This window comes from Felis catus, chromosome F2, assembly GCF_018350175.1.
Source record: "Felis catus isolate Fca126 chromosome F2, F.catus_Fca126_mat1.0, whole genome shotgun sequence".
NCBI classification, from domain to species: Eukaryota; Metazoa; Chordata; class Mammalia; order Carnivora; family Felidae; genus Felis; species Felis catus.
The window spans coordinates 53,354,841-53,374,006 of NC_058385.1; the positions used below are offsets into that span (position 1 = coordinate 53,354,841).

At 36.9% G+C, this 19,166-nt stretch overlaps 1 protein-coding gene across 1 annotated transcript in view; it reads right to left on the reverse strand.

Annotated features, from left to right (window-relative positions):
* EIF3E (eukaryotic translation initiation factor 3 subunit E) overlaps positions 1 to 19,166 on the reverse strand; it is a 238,298-nt gene that overhangs the window by 121,990 nt on the left and 97,142 nt on the right. Inside the window, exon 4 of the mRNA XM_045050167.1 lies at positions 18,559 to 18,637. The gene's annotated coding sequence lies outside the window, so the exon portion shown is untranslated. The remainder of the gene's footprint in view (positions 1 to 18,558; positions 18,638 to 19,166) is intronic.

Sequence of the window (19,166 nt, forward strand, 5' to 3'; positions counted from 1 at the left end):
AAAGTCCATAGTTTATATTTGAGTCCACTATTGGTATGTTCTATGGGTTTTGAAAAATGTTTAATGATATATATCCCCTTTATAACGTTACATAGAGTGGTATCACAGCCCTGAAAATGCTGTGTGCTCCACCTATTCTTCCCTCCTTCCTTCCTAATTGCTGCCAACCACTGATCCTTTTACTGTCTCCATAATTCTTCTTTTTCTAGGATATCATATACTTGGAATCATACTGTATGTAGTGTTTTCAGATTAGCTTCTTTCACTTAATAATATGCATTTAAGTGGTGCCTGAGCGGCTCAGTCAGCTGAGTGTCAGCTCAGGTCCTGATCTTACAGTTTGTGAGTTTGAGGCCCGTGTCAGGCTTTGCACTGACAGTGTGGAGCCTGCTTGGGATTCTCTCCTCTCCCTCTCTGTCTGTCCCTCCCCACTCTAAATAAATAAATAAATAAATAAATAAATAAATAAATAAATAAATATTTAAAAATATGCATTTAAGTTTCCTCCATGTCTTTCTATGGCTTGCTTGATAGCTCATTTCCATTTAGGCTGTTATAACAAAATACCACAGACTGGGTGGCTTATAAACAATATCAATTTATTTCTCAGAGTTCTGGAGGCTTGAAGTCCAAAACTGGATGCCAGCATGTTTGGGTTCTGGTGAAGACCCTTTTGTGGGTTGCAGATTGCTGACTTCTCAGCGTAACCTCACATGGTAGAAGGGGCAAAGTTTCTCTGGCCTCTTTTGTAAGGTGCCATTCATGAAGCCTATATCTTCATGACCTAATAACTTCACTTTCTAACACCACTACCTTGGTTGTTAGGTTTCAGCATATAAATTCAGCGGCGGGGGGACACATTCAGACCATTGCACTTACTGAAAGACAACTTGATTGCTTCCAAGACTTGACAATCATGAATAAAGATGATATAAATATTTGCATACAGGTTTTTGTGTGGACATAAGTTTCCAAATTATTTGAGGAAATGGCAAGGAGCATGATTCATGGATCATATGCGTAAAGAGCATTGCTTAGCTTTATACGAAACTAACAAACTATCTTCGAATGTGGCTGTACTATTTTACATTCCCACTAGCAATGAATGAGAATTTCTGTTGTTCCATGTCTTTGCCAGCATTTGGTTTGTTTGTTTATTTATTTATTTATTTATTTATTTATTTATTTATTTATTTATTTATTTATTATTTCTTTGAGAGAGAGAGTGAATGACCATGGGAGCTGGGTAGAGGGGCAGAGGGAGAAAGAGAATCTTAGGCAGGCTTCATACTCAGTGCAGAGCCTGATGTATGGCTTGATCCCATGACCTTGGGATCATGACGTCAGCTGAGATCAAGAGTCAGTCAAACGACTGAACCACCAGGTGCCCCTTACCTTATTTTTAATATAAGGAAATATCACTTCCCATTTTCATAGAGAAATGATAGCATAGCATAAACACTCCTTTTTAAACTTAAAAAAATCTTTTTGCAATAATAGCATAGTAATATTTACAGATATTACCCATTCCTTTCTACAGCTGCAAAGTATTTAATTGTATTGATACAGCATGGTTTTAGCTAACCCATTCTCCATTAATAAACATTTGGGTTGTTTACAGTCTTTGTTATTACAAATAGTATTTCAACGAGTTCCTTGTGAACCTGTCTTTTTGTATTTTTTTCCAATATATCTTTGTAGATTCTAGAAGTGGAAGTGCTAAATTGAAGAGGTAAGTACTCATGTAATTTTGCCATATATTGAAAAATCCCCTTCTCTATAGGAGGTACAACATTTTGTATTTCCGTAACAGTGTATTAAGGTACCTATTTCTTCACAGCCTTGTTAACAGAGTACTTTGCAAACTTTTGGATTTTTCCCATTTGATAAGGCACCTGGGTGGCTCAGTTGGTTAAGCATCTAACTCTGATTTCAGCTCAGGTCATGATATCACGGTTGGTGAGCTTAGCAGTGCATCCAGCTTTGTGCTGACAGTGTGGAGCCTGCTTGGGATTCTCTCTCTCTCTCTCTCTCTCTCTGCCGCTCCCCCACTTGTGTTTTCCCTCTCTCTCTAAAAACTAAATAAATAAACATTTAAAAAATTAAAAAAGAAAGAATAACTCAGTGAAGTTTTATTTTTTTTAATTTTTTTTTTCAACGTTTATTTATTTTTGGGACAGAGAGAGACAGAGCATGAACGGGGGAAGGGCAGGGAGAGAGGGAGACACAGAATCGGAAACAGGCTCCAGGCTCTGAGCCATCAGCCCAGAGCCCGACGCGGGGCTCGAACTCACGGACTGCGATATCGTGACCTGGCTGAAGTCGGACGCTTAACCGACTGCGCCACCCAGGCGCCCCTAACTCAGTGAAGTTTTAAATTGCACTTCTATTGTTATGAATGTAGTTGGAAATTTTTATGTTTAACAGCCATTTGCATTTCCTTTTCCTAAGAATTCTGTTTGTATTTCTAGCCTATTTTTCTACAGTGTTGTCTTTTTTCTTTAGTTTTGGAAGCTTTCATATAGAGAGAAGAACCATTTGTGTATAACATATACTTTTTCCAAGCCAGTCATTTGGTTTTTTATTTAGCTGGGTTTATATTTACATTTTTATTTTTTATCTAATCAAATTCATCATTTTTATTGCTTCTGGAGTCATAGGCTCCTCACTTTCAGGTTATAGAATAATCCAATTGTGTTTCCTTTAATACCCATATAATCACCAAAGTAACCCAGTTTGGTGGGTTGTAATGAGGAATTTTTTAAAAAGAATCAAATTGCACATAATAAAGTATTGAAAGTGCTTGGAAGTTGTCACTCCTAACTTCACAAGAAAAAAACTGAAACTGAGGTCATGAATTTTTAGAGACATCAGAGGACTGAGGTCAATGGACAAATTTCTGCCCCCCCAAAATAGAGACTCACAGGAAGCTACAGAGATTTGCAGTTTACCGGGAATAGAAGCCCAGGAGTAGTCAGCAACAGAAGTGGTTTCTGTAGGAACACTTTGAAATGTAACTGATGAATTACTAAGTGTCTCAATGCAGACTAGCTTAAGAGTTAAAACCTCCAAGGGAGCCCAGGTGTTGTTTTTTTTTTTAATTATTTAATTTATTTTTTTTAATTTACATCCAAGTTAGTTAGCATATAGTGCAACAATGATTTCAGGAGTAGATTCCTTAATGCCCCTTACCCATTTAGCCCATCCTCCCTCCCACAACCCCTCCAGTAACCTTCTGTTTGTTCTCCATATTTAAGAGTCTCATGTTTTTGTCCCTCTCCCTGTTTTTATATTATTTTTTGCTTCCCTTCTTTTATGTTCTTCTGTTTTATATCTTAAACTCCTCATATGAGTGAAGTCATGATATTTGTCTTTCTCTGACTAATTTCGCTTAGCATAATACCCTCTAGTTCCATCCACGTAGTTGCAAATGGCAAGATTTCATTCTTTTTGATTGCAGAGTAATACGACATTGTATACATATACCACATCTTCTTTATCCATTCATCCATCGATGGACATTTGGGCTCTTTCCATACTTTGGCTATTGTTGATAGTGCTGCTATAAACATTGGGGTGCATGTGCCCCTTCGAAACAGCATACCTGTATCCCTTGGATAAATGCCTAGTAGTGCAACTGCTGGGTTGTAAGGTAGTTCTATTTTTAATTTTTTGAGGAACCTCCATGCTGTTTTCCAGAGTGGTTGCACCAGTTTGCATCCTTGCCAACATCTGTTGTTGCCTGAGTTGTTAATGTTAGCCATTCTGACAGGTGTAAGGTGGTATCTCATTGTGGTTTTGATTTGTCTGTCCCTGATGCTGAGTGATGTTGAGCATTTTTTCATGTGTCAGTTGGCCATCTGGATGTCTTCTTTGGAGAAGTGTTTATTTGTGTCTTTTGCCCATTTCTCCACTGGATTATTTGTTTTTGGGGTGTTAAGTTTGACAAGTTCTTTATAGATTTTGGATACTAACACTTTATCTGATATGTCATTTGCAAATATCTTCTCCCATTCTGTCGGTTGCCTTTTAGTTTTGCTGATTGTTTCCTTCACTGTGCAGAAGGTTTTTATTTTGAGGAGGTCACAATAGTTCATTTTTGCTTTTGTTTCCCTTGTCTCCGGAGATGTGTTGAGTAAGAAGTTGTTGTGGCCAAGATCAAAGAGGTTTTTGCTTGCTTTTTCCTTAAGGATTTTGATGGCTTCCTGCCTTACATTTAGGCCCTTTATCCATTTTGAGTTTATTTTTGTGTATGGTGTAAGAAAGTGGTCCAGGTTCATTTTTCTGCATGTCGCTGCCCAGTTTTCCCAGCACTACTTGCTGAAAAGACTGCCGTTATTCCATTGGATATTCTTTCCTGCTTTGTGAAAGATTAGTTGGCCATATGTTTGTGGGTCCATTTCTGGGTTCTCTATTCTGTTCCATTGATCTGAGTGTCTGTTCTTATGCTAGTCCCATACTGTCTTGATGATTACAGCTTTGTAATACAGCTTGAAGTCTGGGATTGTGATATCTCCTGCTTTTTCAAGATTGCTTTGGCTATTTGGGGTCTTTTCTGGTTCCATACAAATTTTAGGATTGTTTATTCTAGCTCTCTGAAGAATGCTGGTGTTATTTTGATAGGTATTGTATCAAAAATGTAGATTGCTTTGGGTAATATTGACATTTTAACAATATTTTTCTTCCAATCCAGGAACATGGAATATTTTTCCTTTTTTTTAATGTCTTCTTGAATTTCTTTCATAAGCTTTCTATAGTTTGCAGTGTATAGATTTTTCACCTCTTTGGTTAAATTTATTCCTAGGTATTTTATGGTTTTGGTGCAACTGTAAATGGGATCGATTCCTTGATTTCTCTTTCTGTTGCTTCATTATTGGTGTATAGGAATGCAACCGATTTCTGTGCATTGATTTTATATCCTGCAACTTTGCTGAATTCATGAATCAGTTCTAGCAGTTTTTTGGTGGAATCTTTTGGGTTTCCATATAGAGTGTCATGTCATCTGCAAAGAGTGAAAGTTTGATGACCTCTTGGCCGATTTGGATGCCTTTTATTTCTTTGTGTTGTCTGACTGCTGAGGCTAAGACTTCCAATACTATGTTGAATAACAGTGGCAAGAGTGGACATTCCTGTCTTGTTCCTGACCTTATGGGGAAAGCTCTCAGTTTTCCCTCATTAAGGATGATATTAGCATTGGGTCTTTCATATATGGCTTTTATGATATCGAGGTATGATCCTTCTATCTCTACTTTCTTGAGGGTTTTTTATCAAGAAAGGGTGCTGTATTTTGTCAAATGGTTCCTCTGCATCTATTGAGAAGATCGTGTGATTCTTGTCCTTTCTTTTATTGATGTGATGAATCACATTGATTGTTTTTCATATATTGGACCAGCCTTGCATCCCAGGTATAAATCCCACTTGGTCGTGGTGAATAATTTTTTTAATGTATTGTCGGATCCAGTTGGCTAAAATCTTGTTGAGGATTTTTGCATCCATGTTCATCAGGGAAATTGGTCTATAGTTCTCCTTTTTAGTGTGGTCTCTGTCTGGTTTTGGAATCAAGGTAATGCTGGCTTCATAGAAAGATTTTGGAAGTTTTCCTTCCATTTCTATTTTTGGAACAGTTTCAAGAGAATAGGTGTTAACTCTTCCTTAAATGTTTGGTAGAATTCCCCTGGAAAGCCATCTGGCCCTGGACTTTTGTTTTTTGGCAGATTTTTGATTACTAATTCAATTTCCTTACTGGTTTTGGGTCTGTTCAAATTTTCTATTTCTTCCTGTTTCAGTTTTGGTAGTTTATATGTTTCTAGGAATTTGTCGATTTCTTCCAGATTGCCCATTTTATTGGCACAAAATTGCTCATACTATTGTCTTATTATTGTTTGTATTTCTGGTGTGTTGGTTGTGATCTCTCCTTTTTCATTCTTGATTTTATTTATTTGGGTCCTTTCCTTTTCTTTTGATCAAACTGGCTAAGGGTTTATCAATTTTGTTAATTATTTGAAAGAACAAGCTTCTGGTTTCACTGATCTGTTCTACTGTTTTCTTTTTGTTTTTTTTTTTTGGGGGGGGTGTTTTTGTTTTTGTCTTTTTTGGTTTCAATATCATTGATTTCTGCTCTAATCTTTATTATTTCCCATCTTCTGGGGGAAGGTTTGGGGTTTTATTTGCTGTTCTTTTCCAAGCTCTTTAAGGTGTAAAGTTAGGTTGTGTATCTGAGATCTTTCTTCCTTCTTTAGGAAGGCCTGGATTGCTATATACTTTCCTCTTATGACCGCCTTTGCTGCATCCCAGAGGTTTGGGGTTGTGGTGTTATCATTTTCATTGGTTTCCATGTACTTTTTAATTTCTTCTTTAACTTCTTAGTCAGCCCATTCATTCTTATGTACAATGTTCTTTAGTCTCCAAGTATTCGTTACCTTTCCAAATTTTTTTCCTGTGGTTGATTTCGAGTTTCATGGTGTTGTGGTCTGAAAATATGCACGGTACGATCTCAATCTTTTTGTACTTGTTGAAGGCTGATTTTTGCCCCAGCATGTGATCTATTCTGGAGAACATTCCATGTGCACTGGAGAAGAATGTATATTCCACTGCTTTAGCATGAAATGTTCTGAATATATCTGTTATGTCTTTCTGGTCCAGTGTGTCATTCAAAGTCTTGTTTCCTTATTGATTTTCTGTTTATATGATCTGTCCATTGTTGTAAATGAGGTGTTGAAGTCACTTACTATTATGGTATTATTAGCAATGACTTTGTTTATGTTTGTGATTAATTGATTCATATATTTGGGTGCTATCACATTTGGAGCATAAATGTTTATAATTGTTAGGTCTTCTTGGTGGGTAGACCCCTTAATTATGATATAATGCACTTTTCATCTCTTGTTACAGTCTTTATTTTAAAGTCTAGATATCTAAGTATGGCTACTCCAGCTTTCTTTTGTCGACCATTAGCATGACGGTCAACATCCCCTTACTTTCAATCTGAAGGTATTTTTAGGTCTAAGGTGGGTTTCTTGTCAACAGCATATAGATGGATCTTGTTTTCTTATCCATTTTGTTACCCTGTCTTTTGATTGGAGCATTTAGTCCATTGACATTTAGAGTGAGTACTGGAAGATATGAGTTTATTGCCATTATGTTTCTTGTAGAGTTGGAGTTTCCAGTGGTGTTCTCTGGTCCTTTCTAATATTTGTTGCTTTTGGTCTTTTTTTTTTTTTTCTCATCTTTTCTCCCCTCAGAGAGTCCCCAGCGGGGCCCAGTTTTAATGGGCCTCTCCCACTTCTATTTTTACCTCCAGGGCTCCTATCATGTTCTCACTGTGAAGATGGGAGACAAATCTGCTAGTGCTTCTGGCAGGGGATGGGTTAAAGTAACCATCTTAAAATATGTTTTTAGGAAGGTCTACCCTCAAGGGAAACTATTTTACCAGAGTGTAACCAACTGGGGTTTTAGGAAAGCCTAACTGGCCTGAGGGAAGGGAAATACCCAGCTTAGGGTCATTTAAAGACTGAGACCTACTCACAGGCCTACAGAATACTTTCCCTCACCCTACACCTTGAACCATGTCAGTAGGGCTCCTGTATAATATCAGGGGATTGAAGCTAAAAGAACTATAAGCCTCAGATGCTATTTACAGAGTCTCTATGAAAACCAAAGACTAAGGGGGAGACAAAAGCAATGACAATAAGGAAAATTATAGCTTCTCACACCACAGTTACAGTAAACAGTAAACACAATCTACTCTTAGCCAGATAAACACAATTTATGGATTGTTTTGTAACAATTTGTATACTTAACATATCAATAGAGACATTATTACCAATGTGTGTATAGATTGCAGTCTAAGATGTAGTTCTTAGTGCAGACTATAATCAAAAAAGTTGAAATCAACTGGCATAGGGAATCTCTTGACTATGCTCTCTACAAAACCAAATACTGGCAGGTATGCCCTCATTACCTATTCAAGTACAACAAAGACTTTCTCCAATTCCATGTGGGAACAGCTCACGGAAGACATGAATGATGTATATTCATGAATGCTGTTTTGTTATTTTCATTAATACAGTGGGGATCTCACAGATGGGTACTTCTCAACAATCACAACTCCTTTTAATTCAGGCTGGTGGCAGTTTGGGCACTACAACTCTTTAAAAAATAGTTTGTTTCTTTTTTTTTTTTTTTTACTTTTTCTTTCTTTATGTTTTTGAGAGAGAGAGAGAGAGAGAGAGAGAGAGAGCGAGCAGGAGAGGGGCAAAGGGAGAGGGAGAATGTCAGCAAGCTCTATGGCCAGCACAGAGCCCCACGTGAGCTTGATTTCATGACTGTGAGATCACCTGAGCTGAAATCAAGAGCTTAATTTGACTGAGCCGCCCAGGCACCCCTGTTGGTTTCTTTTATATCTTTGTTTACTATTAATGCCTCTTGCCAATAGCAAGATCCAAAATTAGAAAATATTCCTTTAGGCTTAATTACAGACAATTTGAACTCTTTAGATTTCCATTGGGCCAAATCTATGGTCTCTTTATCCTGAGCCATTTTGTGTAAGTGAAGTGACTTACTGGGGATCACTTTAAAAGAATCAGAGGTCTTAACAAATAGTACGGTGACAACAGTCTTGATTTGGTCTTTGCACTCAAGTTTGACTAGGAGTAGTAGTAGTAGTAGTAGTTTAATTGGGTGTACTTTTACTTAATAGAATAAAAATAGTGGCTCTTCATATTATGAAGGATGACAAAAAAATTTTATAGGCACGTTGTAATATTAATTTTGCATGACTGCTCATATCTTCTAATCTTTATAATGTACTTCTAAAAGAGAATAGATAATACAAATTGCTTTTCTTCCATTTATCCACTTTAAAGTTTCTTTGAAATCATCCTTAAAATTGCCTACATATTACTATTGTATTTTCATATCAAAAATTTGCTCAAGTTGCTAAATTTCTAATATGCTTTCAATTCACTAAAAATAATTCAAATTATTCCATGTAAGAACATGCACACACAACTAAAAAACAACTTTTCAGGTCCTTGACTTGGTCTTTGCACTGAGGTTTTGTCTTAATTTACAAATAGTTTACTGGCTGGAGAAGAGAAACAGTTGCACCTTTCAACTCTGTCTCTGGATTTCTGGGTGCTCCTTTTCTCTTCCATTCTTACTTGGAAAAAGGTCAACTATTTTCTCAGCTCATCTCTTGCTTATAATGACTGATAAGCAATTTTGCGCCAACAAAATTTTGTCTTGAAAAGTCTTTGCCAAAGTCACAAATTTATAGGTATATTTTCTACCTTTCAAGTTATCTAAGGTGATGGTTTTACGAAAATTTTCACCTGTGCCTAGTATAGGTTATTTTTCCAGCCTCCTATAACATTAGGGCTCCCATAACAGGCATGGTACAAATACTACATATTTTATTTTATTGTTGTTACCATAGTGCCCTTGCTTCTAGGTATCAATTTCTTTGTTAATCAACTTTTATTGTAGTGACAAGCAATCTCTAAATCTCAGCAATTTATAACTGTCATTTGTCACACACATTACTGAGCTCTACTGGACTCTTTTGGGCTCAGCTTGTTTTATGCATCTTCTCTCTTTGTTGTTTTATTGTTGTTGTTGTTGTTTAATGATGAAACAATTTATATTCAAATGTAGCCAACTGGACTCAGTTTAGATGGTCACAATTTTGTTGGCAACATCCAAAGCATCACAGTCAGGAACCAGTCAAACATATGCTTTCTTTTCTACATCTGACCTGATCAGAGTGTTGACCTTGGCCACATCAATGTCATAGATCTTCACAGCCTATTTGATCTGGTGTTTGTTGGCCTTGACATCCACAATGAACACAGGAGTGTTGCTGTCTTCCATTTTTTCCATGGCTGACTCAGTAGTCGGGGGAAACTTGATGATGGCATAGTGGTCAAACTTGTTTCTCCTGGGGGCACTCTTTTGAGGATATTTGGGTCGCCTTCGGAGATGCAGTGTCTTGGATTGTCAGAATGTAGATGATGTGCAGATTATCTTTTTTTTTTTTTATGACTGTGGATGCCTCTCAGCACTGCTTTCTTGGCCTTCAAAGCCTTTGCTTTGGCTTTGGCTTTGGGAGGGGCAGGGGCTTCCTTCTTTACCTTCTGCACCATCTTCATGAAAGGCACATCTTCTCTCTTTGAATAAACTCTGAGATATTAAAAAGAAAGCCACAGATCCAAAATGGTATCATTTAGGCTGAGTCTCCAAACAGGGGTTTAATCCTTAATCTAATTGCAGTTTCAATCTCCCCTGGAGATGTAGTTTTAACCTGTCAGTTTGGAATTTTCTGATCAGCCCCAATGAAGTAAATGGCCACGTGGTTCCTCTCCATCTTCCAAAGGAAAATGAGATAATCTGCACAATAAGACCTTCTGCTCCTGACCTTGCCTGAAACACTCCTTTTCTTTTGCTAAGAATTTCACTGCCTTATTCTCCTTCCTATAAACACCTTCCATTTTGTACAACTCCCCTCTACATTCTACATGGGATGCTGTCTGATTCATGAATTCCTTAACAAAGCCAATGAGATCTTCATATTTACCTGGTTGAATTTTGGAGTAGACACTATTTGAAAGATGGTTTTCTGACTGTGGAAGGCAAAAGAGGAGTGTCAAACCATGCTAGTGCTTCTAAAGCTTCTGCCAAGATATGCTGTATGTCATATACGCTCACATCCCATTTGTTAAAGCAAACCACACAGCCATCAAAGTTAACCAAAGTTAATTGGTGAAGGGAGCAAATGCTTACCATAGCACAGAAAGAAACGCATAACTATGATAAAAAAAAATGAAATGTGCTACAACAAATATTTACTGAAAAGCAGCAGTATTCCTTCCAGCTGCCAAAAGCATTCTTATAAACAAAACAGTGTCTCTGATTTCAGAAAACTCAGTCTATTGGGGAATTCCACTAAGTAAAGAAGCAGTTGAAATGTAATGTGAGGAGGGTACACATCTGCATGCCATTTAACTCAGAATTGAGATATTAGGGAAGGCTTAACTGAACTGGTACCTGGATGGTGAACAGGGAGGGGTTAGACTCATGAAAAGAGTTGAGGAACAGTGGACTGGGTTCCCAGCAGCTCAGTATAAGCAATGTCTGAGGGCAAGATGGAGCCTGGGGAGCCAAAAATAATTCCATATGGTGTCAGGGCAGAGGCCAACGCTGTCAGATGCACAAAATAATATTTGAATATTTTGTATTCAAAAGAGAAGTATAAGCTTTAAAACTGTGGAGTCACTAGTCCCATAAACAATTGCACCATGGTATACTATTATACACTGAAACTGAAAAGCAGAAATAAACAAACCCATGCCTTTCATAGGTGGAATAGACCAGATAGCATGGGCATTGACACTTATACAAAGTCAGAGTGAAGGCAGAAGTGGTTGTATTAAACTGCCTTGTGGCCTGGCACTTTTCTCCAGCAGGCTTTATGGGAGAAATCCTCAGTGGTGATATTGAGTGAATGCTGTTAATATGGTAATTACTTTGCTACTGGCAAGAGAAAGATTGCCTTGAGGTTTGTAGTTATATATCTGATTAGAAAATATAGTTGTTTCTGTCAATTAACTACATTAGCCAGATTTTGGGGGGGAAACCCAAATCAAAATGCGATTTAACTCTATCACTCTTCAAGAGTGTGGGTTTGAGTTTGGTCTAACCAGTGTGAAGGAATCTGGAGAACATCCCTATTTTGTCTCTTAGCACAGTGGGCTGCCTGTGGAAGAGTCAAACATACTTACAACATGGATAGGCCCCATCATCCTTCTGAAATGGACAGCTGGGGAATGTTAACATGTTGATAACAAGCAAAAACAAACAAACAAACAAACAAACAACCTAAACAAAAAACACCTCTGGCTCAGTTTGTACTCAATATGCATGTATTTTAAAAGGGAAATTTTTATTTATTTCTTTATTTAATTTATATCCAAGTTAGTTAGCATATAGTGCAACAATGATTTCAGGAGTAGATTCCTCAATGCCCCTTACCCATTTAGCCCACCCCCACCTCCCACAACCCCTCCAGTAATCCTCTGCTTGTTTTCCATATTTAAGAGTCTCTTATGTTTTGTCCCCTCCCTGTTTTTATATTATTTTTCTTCCCTTCCCTTATGTTCATCTGTTTTGTATCTTAAGGTCCTCATATGAGTGAAGTCATATGATATTTGTCTTTCTCTGACACTGATTTTGCTTAGCATAATATCCTCTAGTTCCATCCACGTAGTTGCAAATGGCAAGATTTCATTCTTTTTGATTGCCAAGTAATACTCCATTGTATATGTATACCAACCACATCTTCTTTTTCCATTCATTCATTGATGGACCTTTGGACTCTTCCCATACTTGGCTATTGTTGATAGTGCTGCTATAAACATGGGGGTGCATGTATCCCTTCAAAACAGCATACCTGTATCTAAAAGGGGAATTTTTTAAGTGTAAGCCATAAAGTGCTTTCAGAATAGGATCTGGTAATGCCTCCAGTTTTGTTCTTCTTTTTTCAAGATTGCTTTGACTATTTGGGGTCTCTTGGTGTTCCATACAAATTTTATGACTGTTTGTTCTAGTTCTGTGAAAAACACTATTGGTATTTTGATAGGAATTGCATTAAATGTATACATTGCTTTGGGTAGTATGGACATTTTAACAGTATTGGTTCTTTCGATCATGAACATTGAATATCTTTCCTTTTTTTGTGTGTCATCTTCAAATTCTTTCATCAGTGTTTCCTGACTTTCAGAGTATAGGTCTTTCACCTCCTTGGTTAAATTTATTCCTAGGTATTTTATTCTTTTTGGTGTAAATGGGAATGTTTTCTTAATTTTTCCTTCCTCTATTTCATTATTAGTGTATAGAAATGCAACAGATTTCTGTGTTTTGATTTTGTATCCTGTAAATCTGCTCAATTCACTTAATAGTTCTGATATTTTGTTGGAGCCTGTAGGGTTTTTATATATAGTATCATGTCATCTGCAAAGAGTGAAAGTTTTACTTTTTCCTTAACAGTTTGGATGCCTTTTATTTCTTTTTCTTTTCCAACTGCTGTGCTTAAAACTTCCAGTACTATGTTGAATATAAATGATAACAGTGGACATCCTTTTCTTGTTCCTGATCTTAGAGGAAAAGCTCTCAGTTTTTCACCATTGGTTTGATGTTAGCCGTGGGTCTTCATTTATGGCCCTTATTTTGTTGAAGTATGTTCTCTATAAACCTACTTTGTTGAAAGTGTTTATTATGAATGGATGTTGTACTTTGTCAGATGCTTTTTCTGTGTCTATTGCAACGATCATATGGTATTTATCCTTTCTCTTGTTAGTATGATGTATCATATTAATTATTTTGTGAATATTGAACCACTCTTTCATCCCTGGAATAAATCCCACTTGATCATGGTGAAATATTTTTTAATGCATTGTTGGATTCCGTTTGCTAATATTTTGTTGAGGATTTTTGCATCTATGTTTGTTAGAGATATACTACAAAGCTGTAGTAATCAAAACATTATAGTATTGGCACAGAAATAGACACATATTGTCTATGGAACAGAATAGAGAGCCCAGAAATAAACCCACACTTTTATGCTAAATTAATCTTTGACAAAGGAGGCAGATATACGCAGTCTCTTCTACAAATGGTGTAGGGAAAACTGGACAGCTACATGTAAAAGAATGAAACTAAACCACTTTCTTACACCATCCACAAAAATAAACTCAAAATGGATTAAAGACATTAATGTGAGACTTGAAACCATAAAATTCCTGGAAGAAAACATAGGCAGCAATCATTTTGACATGAACTACAGAAACATTTTTATAGCTATGTCTCCTTTGCCAAAGGAAACAAAAGCAAAATTGAACTATTAGGATTAACCAAAATAAAAAGCTTTTGCACAACAAAGGAAACTATTAATAAGACAAATAGACAACCTACTGAATGGGAGAGAAGATATTTACAAATGACATATCTAGTAAAGGGTTAGTAGCCAAAATATATAAACAACATATACAACTCTATACCAAAAAGGCAAACAATCCAATTAAAAAATACTCAGAGGATCTGAACAGACATTTTCCCAATGAAGACATACAGACTGCCAAAAGACACAGGAAAAGATGCTCAACATCATCAGGGAAATGCAAATAAAAACCACAATGAGATATCACCTCACACCTGTTAGAATGACTAAAATCAAAAACAAAAGAAATAACAAGTGTTGGCAAGGATGTGGGAGAAAAAGGAATTTCGTGAACTGTTGGTGGGAATGCAAACTGATGTAGCCACTGTGGAAAACAGTATGGAGGTTCCTCAAAAAATTAAAAATGGAACTACCATATGACCCAATAATTCCACTCTTGGGAATTTACCCAAGGAATACACAAAACACTAATTCAAAAATACATACACACCCCTATGTTTATTGCAGCATTGCCAAAATTGGATTGCCAAAATATGGAAGCAATCTAAGTGTTCATTGATAAATGAATGAATAAAAAGGATGTGGTATATATACATGCAATGGAATATTATTAAGCCATAAAAGAATGAAATCTTGTCATTTGAAACCACATGGATAGATCTAGAGGATATAACACTAAGAGACAGGCGAATACCATATAATCTCATTCATAAGTGGAATTTAAGAAAAAATAAAACAAAGGAACAAAGAAAAAAAGAGAAAAAAAACCCAAACAAACAAACAAACAAAAACCAAACTGAAATATAGAGAACAAACTGGTGGGTGAGTGAATGGGTGAAATACGTGAAGGGAATTGAGAGGACACTTATAGGGGTGAGTACTGAGCAATGTATAGAATTGAATCAGCATATTGGATACCGATACCTGAAACTAATATGACACTGTACTTAATTATACTTGAACTAAAAAAATAGGATATGGCTTTGCAAAGTGACCTAGAGCTTTTAAACATTCACCTTTGTTTAAGACACTCTCATTTCCCTTAAGCACCCATGTTATCTACCTCTGTAAGGACTAGTCATAAGAAAAAAGTTACAGTTAGTTAAAACAAAAATCCAGAAAGAATCGTTGGAAGAGATCAGATATTGATGCAATATTAATTCACTGTATGTGATCTTTTTATCATAAAGAACACTGGACACGTGATCATACATTTGCACCTCAACTCTACCACCGTTCATCATGTTGCTATCTTAGGCAAAAGTACTGAAAACACAAAGTGTGCCTTTTTTTCCTACATTCATCCAGGATTTCATTGCTTTTGCTACAAAAGTACCTCTTTTTCTCCATCCTAGTATTAATAGCTACCATTTATTCATTGCTTAACCAGGCTCTGGATGTGCCAGTCAATATGTGTACATTATATAACAATAGCAGATCAACACATTTCTCTCATGTATCGGGGAGACAACTGAGACACCTTGAACATTAAATAATTTTCTCAAGCTCATAAAGCTAGTAAAGTGGTAGAGACAAGATTCAAACCAGATCTTTCTGACTGTAAGAAAATTCAGAGTGCTGACCATTTCACAACACTGCCACCTGCACTGGATTTGTCTCTTGTACACTGTAAGACCCGACTAGACAGAAGCAAAGTGTTTAAACTATACTAAGGCATAAATGACTATAACCCCTCCCCTCAACCCCAACACCCTTATCTTTTCATTTTGGAAAATGAACTTGTTGGGGTGCCTGGGTGGCTCAGTCAGTTAAGCATCCGACTTCAGCTCAGGTCATGATCTCACAGTTCATGAGTTCAAATCCCACATTGGGCTCTGTGCTGACAGTTCAGAGTCTGGAGCCTGCTTCAGATTCTCTGTCTCCCTTTCTCTCTGCCCCTCTCCCACTCTTTCTCTGTCTCTGTCTCAAAAAAAAATGTTTAAAAAAATTTTTTTAAAAAGAAAAATGAACTTGCTTATTCAAATGAATCTCTAATTAGATTGATTTCATGCAAGGTGACAAAAGGGAATGAAATATTTTAGACATAATGAGGAAGTATTTGGAAAAGGAACAAGGAGCAGGAGTCATTCAGCTGCTGACTGAGTCATTCTATAGAGTTGGTGGTGTAATCTCTGGCTGAAGCTTCCTAATATCACACACCCACACAGGTCAACCTTGAATGTTTAGCAAAATTTAAAGCTTTATTTTTTTTAATGTTTATTTATTTTTGAGAGAGAGACAGAGTGTGAGTTGGGGAGGAGCAGAGAGAGAGGGAGACACAGAATCCAAAGCAGGCTCCAGGCTCTGAGCTGTCAGCACAGAGCCCGATGCGGGGCTTGAACTCACAGACCATGAGATCATGACCTGAACTGAAGTCAGACGCTTACCGACTGAGCCACCCAGGTGCCCCAAAATTTAAAGCTTTAATGAGAAAGAAAACATTGAAGAAAATCAGTGAGGTGTCTTAATAGCATACATGAATGTTAAAGTCTCTGATACCAATGCAAGCTTTCTACTTAGCTTCATTCCTAATTTATTTACTAAGTAATTGCAATGTATCCTTTAGTTTTTAGCTACATCTTATTTGAACTATTTTTCTATATACTCACCCACCACCATTTATCTACAGAGTTGATCTCTCTTTCCTATTCCCAAAGCCTTTACTATCTTTCTTTATATGATGGCTTTTACACATCACATTTTATTTTTTTTTACATGTTAAGCTTTTTCACTGTAACAATCTCCTAGGGTTACAAATGACTTATAGATTTTTAATGAGAACATTTAACAGTGTTTGGCACTAACTGCTGAACAAGTAAACTCATAATTTCTATATCTGTATTTCATATTTGAAAAATGCCAGCCATAGGATCAATGTAACCTATGTGTGCAAAAGTTACAATTTTTAGCTATACAAAACTGATTCCTCTAATTCATTTCTTTCTCTGTTTTCTTTGCTCACTTGTTCCTTTCTCTTGCACTTGTGCTTTTCCTTCTGCCTTTCTGCTTTTTTGTTCTCTTTCTCTGTCTAACTCTACCTGCCTTTCATCACTTTGTTTCTGATTAGCTCCATCCTGCAACAAGTTCCACTTTGTGTCAGGGGGAAGGTGGCCACTAGTATCAGGTTCAAATTCTCCTAGCTCAGTAACCTTAGCAGGAAGAGAACTTGTTTCTTCTAGCATTAAAAATGTTATCATCCTAAGGATAAAGAAGATGTGGTATATATATACTCAATGGAGTATTACTTGGCAATCAAAAAGAATGAAATCTTGCCATTTGCAACTATCTGGATGGAACTGGAGGGTATTACGCTAAGCGAAATTAGTCAGAGAAAGACAAAAATCATATGACTTCACTCATATGAGGACTTTAAGAGACAAAACAGATGAACATAAGGGAAGGGAAGAAAAATAATATAAAAACAGGGAGGGAGACAAAACATAAGAGACTTAAATATGGAGAACAAACAGAGGGTTACTGGAAGGGTGGTGGGAGGGGGGATGGGCTAAATGGGTAAGGGGGACTAAGGAATCTACTCCTGAAATCATTGTTGCACTATATGCTAACTAATTTGGATGTAAATTAAAAAAAATAAAATTAAAAGATTTCTCCAAAAACAAAAGTGTATCATCCTGTCTTGGTACAGCTTATCTTACATTTTGCTGGTAATATTCTAATATAAGGGTAAGTCAGGAGGATATACCTCAGTTATCTGGACCTGATCTATTACCCTTTATGGTATATTGCTTAGGTTTTTGTTGGCATAATGCTATGTAATAAACAACCCCCAAAAATCTCAGCTCCAGCCTGAGATTCTTTCTGGTCATTCCAGATGGTGCCAGCAGCTCTCAGGCTGCATGCTTCCTCATTAATGTACTGCATGTGTCCTATTTCCTCAACCTTTGATTTAAAGCCGTAGGATTCATTTTGGGACACCTGGATGGCTCAGTCGGTTAAACCTCCGACTTTGGCTCAGGTCATGATCTCGAGGTTTTTGAGTTCAAGCCCTGTGTAGGGCTCTGTGATGACAGCTCAGAACCTGAAACCTGCTTCGGATTCTGTGTCTCCCTCTCTCTCTGCCCCTCCCCTGCTCATTCTCTCTCTCTCTCTCTCTCTCTCTCTCTCTCTCTCTCTCTCTCCCCCCCCCCCCTCTCTCTCAAAAATAAATAAACATTAAAAATATTTAAAGTCATAGTCTTCATTCTAGTTATACTATTTTAGGTCATGCTACTGTCTCTCTGAACTGCTCATGCACCAACCTAATGCTAATTAGATTAGGCCTAAGCCACATGTGCCACTCATCGAGCTACTTCGCTAAAGCACATGAGATCCTTAACAGGGTGATGGGTAGTTACCTGAAACACATGCCGGGCACTAGAACCGAAAGAAGGTGATAAAAGACTGCCAGAATCAGCAAATGTCCAACACAGAATATGATGCTTACATTTTAGATTTCTTATTTAAGATCAACTTTGTGGTTTAGTCTACTCTGACCTTTGGAGGAAGGATTGGGCAATACCCATGATGTGAACTATTGGTAGATGCCATCTCCAAGACTGAACTTAGAAAATTTGCAGAATAAAGAAGCAAAGATGAAGAAGAGGTACCTTGTAAGGATGATATTTTTCTTCCACCACTTGATCCAGTGATAAAGAGCGGTTACTTAAGTTTAAATTTTTTCTTTCTCTGGAAAGAATATAAGACATTCCGAATTAGAAACATCTGCTGCTACATTAATCATTGTTCCAGTTCTAGAAGGAAAATAGCAAAATTTTGGTCATTACAGCGGAGGAAGAATTACCCAGAAAATATTTTTCTTGATAAAAAAAATCAAAATACACATGTAATAAATGGAGGACACGTGTTAAATAACACAGGAGTTCTGGAAAAAAAAATCCAGTACATCTGAAATTTCTGATGCACAATAAATACTTAAGGATGGTTAAGAAGCAGTTTTAGTGATGCTGATAAGATTATTGCTACCTCCAGGTCATACCTATAGAGAGTCTTGGACTCAATGCTTATTCAAAGGACTGCAATAATAGATCAATGAGTGATGTCCTATATAGAATTCACTGTGCTTCGAAAGCTCCTACCTTAACCTTTTAAAATATTTGTCTGTGAGGTAATTTTGAACTGTCTTAAAGATTTCGAGTGTTCTTCATAACTTTGCTTCACTGAAGCCATTCCTCTAAGGAGGGACCACAATTGTCTG